General features: G+C 39.6%; 1 protein-coding gene across 2 annotated transcripts in view; it reads left to right on the top strand.

Annotated features, from left to right (window-relative positions):
* Positions 1 to 3,744: 3,744 nt before the first annotated feature.
* nlgn2b (neuroligin 2b) overlaps positions 3,745 to 12,009 on the top strand; it is a 61,658-nt gene continuing 53,393 nt past the window's right edge. For both annotated transcript variants that reach the window (XM_019278190.2, XM_010732168.3), the window contains exon 1: positions 3,745 to 4,752. The gene's annotated coding sequence lies outside the window, so the exon portion shown is untranslated. The remainder of the gene's footprint in view (positions 4,753 to 12,009) is intronic.

The following is a 12,009-nucleotide window of genomic DNA, read 5'->3' as shown; positions in this document are numbered from 1 at the left end:
ATACTGAATTGTTGTTTCCAGACAATAATATTGAGTAGGCAGATGATTTTTGGCTCTTTATTCTCCTCCTTTATCAATGATAAGTGGTCAGGACCCCATGTAGAGACCTACAGTATCTCCCTTCTCTATTTTCACATGACACCAGAGATTGGCTCTCTGCACGAGGACTACTGAAAAATGGTTTTCCTCCATACTGACCCACAGTAAGAACAGCCTTTGCCTTTCAAGCGAGATTCTTTACTTTGCCTGTGAAACAACAAAGCTTTTCTGGTCAGTCATAGACAGTTATTTAATAAAGCCATGATCGATACAAAGGTGCATGTTGGACGCAGTCATTTTTTTGTTATCTATCAGTTTTCCAGCTTTGTAAATGATGTCAGAAAGAAGCCACGTTTGGCTCGTAGCGTCTTCTGAAAAGAAGATTTGATCTCAAACTTTTAAATTACAGTTATAATCTGTAAAACTGTAAAATCTGTTATTATTATATAGCTTTGTGTTAAGCACCTTCAAGTTTTGCTTCTCTTTTCATTAGTGTCTCTATTATATTTGAATGATCTGATGTTAATTGGCGTCCTATTTTAAATCCCTGATACAACATAACTGAAACAGTTGTAGAAGGACTGACTAACAAGATTAATGAAACAGAAGCCATTTAAAATAATTAACATTAAAGTGGTATAATCTTATATTTTAACAAGATGGCGCCAATTAAATAATCAAAGCTACAATGGGGGGTAAGTATGTCTAAAGAATGCATGGATTGTTTAAGCTACTCAACAGCGGCAGTTAAAATTTTCAATTTTCTGAACATATCAACACAAAACATATAAAGCATTCAATATAATGACAGTTTAAGATTCTGTTAAAGTAAACAATTACTCTTATGATAGTCATTTAAGGATTTAGTGTTCATTTTTTGAAATAAACAGTTAAGAGAAACAGGAAAAAAACATAATTTAATGCGTCTGCAAGCTAAATCAAGTGAGTATATTGCTATATTTTGTTTTTGGAGATAGATTAGCACCTTTTCACAATTAAATCAAATTGTTTTTGTGCTCCACTTTGATGGCTAATTCAGGTAAATGTGTTCCCTTGATGTATTCCACACCCGTACACATATCTACACGTATTAGCATTGTACAAAGAAAGAAAATTGTTCTATTTGTGCGATGAAAACATTGTGACCTTATTTGAGATTATGCAAGTCACTGCATGTATGAAATTTGACAATGAATTACAGGATAAGAGTGCAGAAAAACTGATGCTGCTTTGGAGATTCAATTAGACTAATGGCTGTAATAATCGAAGTAGACTCTGATATCCATTTATCCATCCATCCATCCATCTATCCACTGTGGTTTGGGCTGTGTGAGAAACAGGCTAAGTAGTCTAGAAGTACTCCTCTCCAGCCACATCCTCCACCTCCTAGCACCACCCGAGGCATTCCCAGGCCAAATGGGATATTTCATCCCTCAAATGTGTTGTGGGTCTTCCCCAGATCACCTTCCAGCTGGACCTGCCCGGAAGACATCCAGGGAGGTGTCCTGGGGGCAACAACATCAGATGATTGAACCACCTCGACTTTCTCCTTTTGAACACAGTCACATTTTGTTCTGAGCTCTTCCTGTACATCTTTCTGTATTTGAGTCAGTAGCTTGTTTCGGGCCACTTGTATCCTCAAGATCATCATCTCACTCAAAAGCGACACTGAGAGTTGTGATGCTGGAACGCAGATCGATGAGTGGTAAAGTGAGAGTGTCACCCTGAGACTCAGCTTCACCTTCAGTAATGCCTGCATCACTGTGCACGTCACTCCAATCTGTCTGTGGATCTCACGTTCTCCCTAGTGATCAAGACACCGAGATACTTGATCTCCCAACCCAAAAGGGGTAAATCCACCATTTTACAGCAAAGTTACCACGGTTACAGAGCAATGAAGCTCGTAGAAATACATCATCAGGGAAACGCAGGGATGCAAAACACCCTGTGCTCCCTTCCTGGTGCATTGTTCTGTAATATAAGGGTAACACTTTATTTTAGAATGGAGACAAAGGAGGTGAGAGAGTTCTGAGGTTGTTATTTAGTTGTTGTTGTTCTTGATTCCAGAGAGAATAACTTAATTAAGAAAATGCTCACTCATTAATTTGTTACTAATCTGTATTAAGTCTCTGATCATTTTCATATTTTGCATTTTGTCCAGCAAAATGACTAAAATCATATCAAATCATTGTATATGAAAGGTGTCACTTTTGCACTCATGATAATTATCACACACTGCTGCAGTTTCTTTCAACCCTTTAGAGCATTTTAGCGTCTTTCAGCTCATCGTTTTGCTTTTTCAGTCAGTCTGATTCCTCAGTTTCATTTCCAGATGCAGCAGGCAGCTGTTTTCACAGATAAAGAGCTCTAAAAAAAAACCTCTGCATGCCACCTGCCCAGCACCAAACAGCACAGACAAACTTAGCGACTCACAGGTGAACACAGTGGAGCATTTAGCAGCTAAAGAGATGGTGGAGAACAAAACAGAGCAAACAACAGACTGAATATTGGACTTAAAGGGTGTAATACTGCAGAAATGGAATATAATCTATGGTCTACTTGAAAATAAGAGTCATTATGTTTTAGTTATCTTAAAATTATCATTTTATATCTACAGATGTTAAGTCCTCTTCCGCAGAGGATGACTGTAGCTTCTCCTTCATGCTTGGAATGGGAAGTGACTGGAGGGGGTTGCAACTACACCGCTAAATGCTGCTTAATCCTACTTACTGATGCTTCAACCAACATTCTGGTACATAACAACAACAACAACAACAAAAAAACATATCAACTTAAAAGATGATGGTTGTTTTTGCTGCCCCCAAATTCAAGCAAGTTTAAGTGAAACTGCTAACTGATCACCAATGCCGACGATGATTTATTAACTTCAGAGGTGCAGAAGTTAACCGTGTTTCTGGATATCCAGCCCAAGACGTCCACTGCAGTATGGTTTGCAACTTGATCCGTGAGAACGACAAGGAAGACACATTTCTGGTAACCTCCTATAAACAGATATCTACATATAAATGCAGAAAACTTTGGGGGGAAAAAGCTCCATGGAAACATGGTTGGAAAATACTACTCGAACTAGAAACAGAAACCAGAGTGCTAAAACTTTCATACCTTGCCTACAGAGTCTGCATTCATATATATGCAGATGTTTTCACTTCAAATTAAAACCAAATTATAAAAACATTTCCAAGTATATTTACATTTACAACAACATTGTAAACTGTTGTAAACTTTTAAAAGGAATCATGGGAAACTATGAGAAGTTTTACCAATATTAAACATTATCTTGACATATTTAAGTATATAAAATAAACATTATATTAGCAGTAGTAGCAATAATATGTTCTTACATTATTGGTTTACCACTGCTGGTAAGTATTGTAACATTTTAACGATGCATGGCGCCAAAAAGAAAAGAAAAAAAAAAGCAATCTGACGTCAGCCTGGTGCAGATCCTCATCAGAAAACAATCAAAGCGGATCCCTATCTCTGTTTCAAATGCAGATTTCTTTTTTTTTCCCCTTTTACCCCCCCTTCTCTTTTCACATGACGGTTCCAGCAGCAACAGCAAAGCGCCTTGTTCATTGAATTATGCGTCGCACCTCTTCGTCATGACAACTAGCTGCGAGATTGAAATATTGCAAGTGGTGTCCTATAAGCGATGAGACCGCACTGAGGGGAAAAAGAGAGAGAGAGGGAGGGAGAGAGAGAGGAGAGAGAGACTGTTGAAGCACAAGCTGTGGGATCCTCCTCACTCCATGCTTCGGGGGGCTTCATAATAATATCACTGCGTCCTAATACTGAAAGCATTTCATGAAACATGAAGGCTAAACGGAAGACCCATGTGCTGTTTCTCACTCCGAGCCTCTACTTTCTGTTAAGAGCATCAGACACCAAGTGAAACCAAGAGAGAGCAGCACACCACGCAAGCGCGCAAAAGGAGAGATTTGGACACCTGATTTTTTTTGTGTTGGTGTTTCCAGAGCGGCTATTTCACGCTTCAAGTCAAACAATCCGTGTGTTTGTTTGTTTTTTTCTTTTCTTTTTCTTTTATTTCCCCTCCTTTTCCCCCCCTCTTTTTTTATTTTCCAAGGCCTTCTTCGTCGCGCAGTGAGGCAAATGCCGTGGATTATTATCAGCATGGACAAATGGGGGGAAGAGGACAGATCACTGCGTTGACTTTTGAAGCAACGCGCAGAGTCTTGACGCTACAGCGTTACGCATTTATTTTACTGTGAGTGTTTTTTTCTCTCTCCCCCCCCCTCTCCATCTCTCCCTCTCTCTCTCCCTCTCTCTCTCCCTCTCTCGTCCTCCTCCTGTTTGAATTATACTCGCCGCCGCATCTCAACATTATTAAAGTCAAATATCTGTGGATAAGAAACAGAGCAGGGTGTTGTCAGAGAGAAGAGAGAGGAAAAAAAGGGGGGATGAGAGGAGGAGGAGGGGGGGCAGTATGAGGTGTGCTTTTTTTGGAAAAGCCGGAGAAAGACAGACACCGAGAAGGTGTACTGATGTGCGAGAGCCTGCGACGCGTTGCCCTCATGAGAAATAATTGCGATCAGGGAAGAAATGGCCTAGTTAAAAACCATCATCGACACACCGGCAGAGGATAGAAAAGAAGAATCGTGTTTAGATGGACGGGCCATCATCATCATCGTCATCATCATAATTCCGGTGCTCGCATCGAGTCTCTTTTTTTAGGTAAGCCATATGTTCACCACCACCTCCTAAACGTGACTGGAGATTTTCTGTCTATCATGTTTTTATTTTTTATTTATTATGTGTGTGTGTGCGCATATCTGTACGCTTTGGTGACTTCGCACATTGCGCACGTTGGTCCATCTTTGACGCACTGTCACATTTAAGGGGTTGGAATGAGATTTCAATGTAAATCCACTTTTGTTGCTATAGCACATATTTTCTTCCCTTTCAGTGAGGAGCCTTTCGATTGGCCTTGCCTGTTGATAAGCTGTCACATCTTAACATGATCAGCACCCGCTGATGTGCATCAAACATCAGGATTCTGTCGGTTTTTTTTATTTATTTTTAACCACTGCTGCTGCTTCTGCTGCTGCTGCTAACGAGATGATATTCATGCGATTTAATTGGAGCTCATCATGTAGACTGTCAATCAAGGGCTGGCTCAATTGGGCTCCAATTGTGTGTCCTGGTCCCCCCCTCCCTTCCTTTTTTTTTAGCTGTGAAGTCATACACTGTTTTAATATTGCTTTTTTTTTTATTACGTTTATCGATGGCTGTGTTACCGCTTAATTAGACACACACATGCTGCTATGCTGCAATATAACTAATCTCAACCGGAGTGTGTGACAGGCCTTGAACTCAGAAGATGTCCTCTCTAATGAACAAACCCCACAACAGCTCTGACACACACACACACACACACTCAGTCACACACACTCACACAGAGGCTTGTTGCCCTAGAAGATGCAGATAGGATTGTGAATTAAATGCACACTCTGATGATCCAGGGAAGGCTCCATTAATATTCAGCGGTGGTTGGGCAGTGCTCGGTTAATGGCAGACAACAGGACCTCTGTTCTGACAGGTCACGGATGAGAAATGGTATATTTTCATTTTTAGGGGTATAAATGTGTTGGATTTTTTTCCTTCTTCTTCTTCTACAGACATGCTGCCTATAGCCACGAAGAAGTGACATTTAAAATCCATCAGAAAACCAATAAAGTCATTTTGTAGACTTTCGCAGAATTTTGGTATCACACTCCGTGTCCGTGTACTGTTGGAATAGCTGTGATTGCTTTCATCATGTCAGCCTTGGTTACTGGCATTTGGACACTTGCTCAAATACAACATTAACGTGGCTGAAAACTTAAAAGACTTGCATGAGCTTCATACTGGTGCATTTGCCTAATTTGATCCGAACGCTGTCATTACACGACACAAGAGAAAAGCACTTGATATGTAGAGCAGAACCACCGAACTGAAACATCCTTTTGGAACATCAGCCAATAATTTGATTATCTATTCTAAAATTGATCCATGTTAATCAATAGCGAATGGGCCTGGAAGATTTGGTGGCAAATTATATTAAAGGATGATTCTTTACTATACCGAAGGATGTCATGCAGTGACATCATACACTTACTGTAATCGAGCTAAAACGATTATATAATATTTATACACACTTTAACTTTTGAATCTGCCAGCATTTATTTTTTTATCTAATAGAAAACACACTGTAACTGCTACATTTCCAAATGACTGTATCCAATAAACTACAATAAAGGGCCAATAAAACAAATATTGCACTGAGCACAATGTCATTTGGTTTTCATGAGAGAAAATAGAAAAGACGAATGGAATAAAGAGAGAAAGAACGGCGGCTTAATGGATTGGATGACAAAACGCTAAGTGAAGTGGCTTACAATCCCAGAACAAAATGTGTCGCGTCTTAATGTTTAGTGAAGTATGTTTGGGGGATTTGATAGTGTGATATTCGTTCTGGTCGAAACGAGAGGACAGAGTTGATCCAGCTGTTTTGTAGTTTGTATGCAGCAGCTGTTTTTAGGAGAGAGAGAGAGCAGCTTTTTCAAATATCATTCCTTATTTCCAATACCAAGACCCTCCAGTGTTTAATGGATGGTCAGCTCATTTTACATTGGTGTTGCAACATTACAACTTTTAGGATATGTTATTAAGGTTATTTCTAATGAAATACTGCATCTGTATATGTAGAACATGACTTTGGCACTTGGTGAAATGTCCCTTTAGTCTGCTTCTACTTGGATGCTGCAGTGCTGTGTGGATAAATACTTTTTTTTTTCGATTTTAAAAACTAAATTTGCTGTTCCACTGAGTCAACAAGCCTTTGCTATGAGCTAATATAATAACCTACTGTACGTTAGCTGCATGCCCTGCAGGCTGATGTTGTTGCACGGGCATAAACCACTACAGCCAAGGATGTGCATTATAAAATGTATGTGATGAGTGATGGTAAACTGTAGTGTCATATATTTAAAAAAACTGGGTTTGAATTCTATAAGCTGCACAGCAAAGTTGCATGGCAAAAAAAAATAGTGAATATGCAGTGATTTACTGTATCAAAGGCAGCTACAGTTTTATTTTATTCCAATTGTACCTGCAGCTTTGTTTACTACTCCATTTACACTGAACTCCGTGGTCTGTGCTTTGGTCGCTGTTTTTTTGTCACTTCCCATTTTTTACGTTATGCTCGTAGCTCTGTAGATGCCAATTTCTTCCAGAGAAGAATCTGTTGTCATCTGCTGTAAAACAAGCCGCGTTCAAGTATAAGTTTAAAAACTCGTCGTGCCTTAAAGCATTTCAAGCTGCACGGTGTCATCATCATGCCTTCACATCGGGGGGAAAAAAAAGTGTTAATAAACGAGTGGTCTAGTAGCAATGACTCATTCGCTCTGTGCAAAAATAATATATATTCTCGTAGAATTATACGTTCTTATATAACACGGTTGGCATATGATTTTAATATAAGAACAGCAGATCCATGCTGTGCCTCAGAGAGGTCAGAGAGCTTTACTGTTCTTGAACGTCGTCTTTGCAGGTATCACTCCTAAAGTCAGTCTTGTATTTTAAGCCAATGGATGTTTGATCCAGTGTGTCCATGTCTGAAACACTGAACCCCAGAGAATGCAATGAACATAGCATGACATAAATACAATGTGGTACGAAGGCTCCAAATGGAAAACATCTGCTTGCCAGCACTTTTTTTATGATTCATGTTTTGTTTTCTTTTCTTTCCTGGGGGTCCCTGTGTCACGTTACAACACTATCAATTGTGTCACTCCCGTGAGAAGGGTCTCCAGAATCGTGCACTTAAAAGAAGTGTCTTCCAAGGGTTCAAAAAGTCCACAGGAGAGCCCTTGTGTTCTCGACAATTTTTTTTTTGTGTGTGTGGGATTTCCCTTTGCTCTCAGAGATGTATCAAGAACATTCTTCAAAATCTGTAATTTCTGTCAGACGAAGAGTTCGGGCATAACATGTAAGCGCCCCTGTTACACCGCTCCCATTGGCTTTCTGACCCGAAATCTGCTCATTTATTGCATAAAAACAGACACATTATTGGTTAACAAGGGACATCAGACGTGACTTTTTAGAGTTTTGAGCACTGACTGTCTTTTTTCGAGTTTGTAAAATTATCATGAAGCATACAAGCAGCTTGGTGGCTTGGCAGCTGTTCATACATCTCACCGAGCTACACCATCTTTATATAAAATTGCTTAATGATGTTACCGCTGGTAGCAGAGGCTAGGAGGTTTTTAATTCCTGTGTGAAGATATCACATCAGAGAAAAAGAGAGGTTAAAATGACCCAGCTATCGGCCATGTCCTCGCCAAGGAGGAGAAAAGCAGGAGAATAGCTTGACCTGACCCATTATCCATGAGCAAAGTGAAGCTTATGTGCCTGTGCAAATGCCATGGTAACCATCTTGTGTAACCTCCTTTGAACAATATAACATGTGCCGTTCTGTCTTGTTGAAGTCTGGGAAGAATATCACACCAAACCCCCCCATTTAAAATATCTGGTAATTTAATGTGTCTTTTTTTATGAGCGACGGAGGCACAAGCCCATTAAAACGGAACACGTGACCTTTCCTGAATCACAAAGTGTCACCCTTCGGTTTCATCAGACGTGATCCATTAAGCAGCTGTAACATTTAATTCTCTGATATGTTTTGGGCAGGCAGTGATACACAAGCTGGAGCTGCCATTCAAGTGTGGCAAGTATTCTTTAAAAAGAAAAAAAAAAAGTTATTTTTTTTAAAGACGTGATTGTTTTTCATGGAACTACACTGATTATTATCCACCTTGCTCATGACACAGCACGCATTAGTGCTCTTTAGAAAAATGTTGCCAGTTGGAAATGAAGCCTACATGATGTATTGTAGAGGCAGGCCATTTATTATTAGTTAAATGTCATAGTTTCTATATTTTTCAGATGGAAAAACACATGTTGAAGATAGGTAATGCTAGTTCCACTGGCTTGGGATAGAGTGAGAATTTGTAATGTCTGAACAAATATGAGATATAGTGCTGAAGGAAATGTTAATGATCATGTCCTCCACCTACTCGCTTCCCTTGGTGCAGAAGTGTACTGTTACTGAGTGGGGGAAAGAAAGAAAAAAACACCAGAGTATGTCCTTCATGTCAGGTGCTTGGCAGAGCACTCAATGCCTTGTGAAAGCCCAGTGAAGCCAATTTAAAGTTGGAGACATAATTAGGGACAAAAAAAAAAAAATGAGCTGAGATTGACATACATTGACTGAAAACAAAAAGAGAGCTGTGTGTTTAGTTTAGTCACCGGCTCTGTGAGCTGTCTGAATCATTATCAAGATAAACCGAAAGGCATCGCGGGCTGGAAGTAAGATGTTAGACAACGTGATCCACACACATTTAAAGACATAGCTATGATCTGAGGCAAACACTGACAAGCACTGAAATGAGTAATACTCTGAGTAATACTGTGGCTTGAAAAGGCTTTTCAAATTCTACCTGACATTGAAAATGGTGGGCATTTTGTCTTCAATAAACATATATATATATTTTTTAAAAGGCCTGTGTCATACCATTAGAAAGGTGCAAAGACAAGCATCCGAATACATTCACAGTATGTAATGTCAGAGTTACAGTCTGTTGTCCAGAGAAAAGAAGTTCCTGACAGTTTTTAGTGAAAATAATGCACCGGGAGGTTATTGTTTATCGCCATAAACACAGTAGAATAGCACATCATTGTGAGGAGCTAGGGTTGTTTCTGGAAAACCAGACTCTTAGCAAGAGAATACATCAACAGCGAGATTTGACACATAAGAAACCTTGAACTGGAAATGTGTTTCAGTAGGTTTCTTTGGTGTTCCAGTGTACGGTACTTGACCTTTAACATTAACAGCTGTGTTGAAACACTGTAAAAAATTTGCATCCAACATGGTGCTTGAGTTTTCTTTGTCATGTGTGGAATCTGAGCTGCTGACTTGGCTCTTATATACTTTGACGTTTTGTTATTTTTGTCAGTGTATGAAGGATTGTTGGTGCATTTGTGGTTTCTGAGCTGTTTCTATCAGAAGGTCAGTTGTCTATATATATCCATAATCTTAGTATCTTGTAGAAAATAGGCAGTCACTTAATAGACCATCACTGTCCGCCCTTGTTAATCCCAAAAAAAAAAACCTGGGCTCCACTGCTCCCCCACTCCCACTCCCACTACAGAATGTGGAAACACCAAGGTTACAGTGTTCTCAAAAGGCCAAGACATCTAGTTTGAAGGCGGTAAACCTTAATGTTTATCAGCACTGCCAAAGGCAGGGCTGCAAGTTTCACAGCAGACAGCAGACCGGTGCCAGTAGACGGAAAAAAAAAAAAAAAAGTGGAGCTAAATAAAATGTGGGTCCATCAGCGATTAAAACCTGATTTACCTGGACAATAATTGGTCCCATATCATCTTATAAATAAAGAAACGTTTCTCCTAGACTTTCAAATTGGCTAATTTACAGTATTTCCTGTGACCTATTTCACGAAATCCATTTCCTTTTTACATGAGAAATTCTAATTAAGCGTGAAATGTGTTATTACATTAGGGAGGCAGCATGAGATTTGTGCTATAATACAGTGGGACACAGAAATGAGCGTCGGCATCGTATAACAAGACAGAATAATGCAGGTTACTGTAATGGAGTAGAAATATAAAATGCACATATCGAAATCCGTTCCAGTAAATTTTCACTGCACTGGTTATATATATTTCAATTTTGTTAAGAAAATGTGATTTACAGATTTATTATCTTACAAACGTTTAAATAACAGCATGTCTCCAATAATTTCTGTGAACAGTGTAGTTGGCTGAGAGTTACCGACAGGTTAGAGGGCGACACTGACAGGAAATATTCCCTTAATATATGTGCACCTCTTGCCCTCCTTAGATGTTTACTCCCCCCAAGGATTTTTTGTTTTCAGGATTGTACACCATTTCATTCAATAAGGAGTTACTGGGAGAGAAAATGTTCTCCAAGCGCGACAGCTTGCTTTCTTTCTGTCAACTGAGCAAGATTGGTTGCTAACGGAAACAAAAAATGCAGTCAATGCAAATAATTTCCTCTGTTGACTTCTGTCTTGGGTCGGTAGTGCAATGGTTAACAGCAACAAGAAGGTCCCTGGTTCGAACTTCTCTCTCCAGGTACTTTGCTGACTCTAAATTGCCTGTTAGGTGTGAATGTGAGCGTGAATGGTTGTTTGTCTCTATGTGCCCTGTCTCACCCGATGTCAGCTGGGATACACTCCAGACCCTCACAAGGATAAGCAGTTCGAGAAAATAGATGGATAGATGGACTGTCTGCAAAGCATTCCTCTCCGATCAGTTCATATATCAATAGAAGCAGTTAAATAAAAGTGGATGGGCCAACACAGCTACTAGAGTGCGATAGCTTCTTCCATTTTACCTCAAAGTGAAGATCTGTCAGGAAGGCTAGTTATTTGTCAATGGCATTGCGTCTTACAGAAGTTTAACTTCGGCCTTGTGTGTAAATCCACCAGTGGTGATTTCATTGGGATGACTTCCACTGATTTAAATGCTGTTGTTACCAGGCCTCAGGTTTTCATCTTATGAATAATGACTGTTGCTTGAATACAATTTAAAATCTTTATTGGATTTTTATTGTGCCTGCTGAATATGTAAACTGCATAGTAGTAAATTAATGCCCAGTGTAAATCGAAACTTCACGCTGGGGTTATGTTTTGGCATTGGCGTCCAACAATCTGTCAAATCACTTGAACTTGCTTGAATGTCAAGTCGGTTGTGAGCGAAGGCTTTTTTTATACCGTACAGCTGATTTCTAAAGAGGTTCATATGAGCACAAGCACGGGGTTACATTGTGCACTATCGAGACCACTACACTGTATAGCACCTTTGCAAAATGTCAGACGGGTTCAGTCAGACACTCACACATCAAAGAAT

The sequence above is a fragment of the Larimichthys crocea genome, chromosome XXII (assembly GCF_000972845.2).
Source record: "Larimichthys crocea isolate SSNF chromosome XXII, L_crocea_2.0, whole genome shotgun sequence".
NCBI lineage: Eukaryota > Metazoa > Chordata > Actinopteri > Sciaenidae > Larimichthys > Larimichthys crocea.
This window is presented reverse-complemented; position numbering and strand designations above follow the sequence as displayed.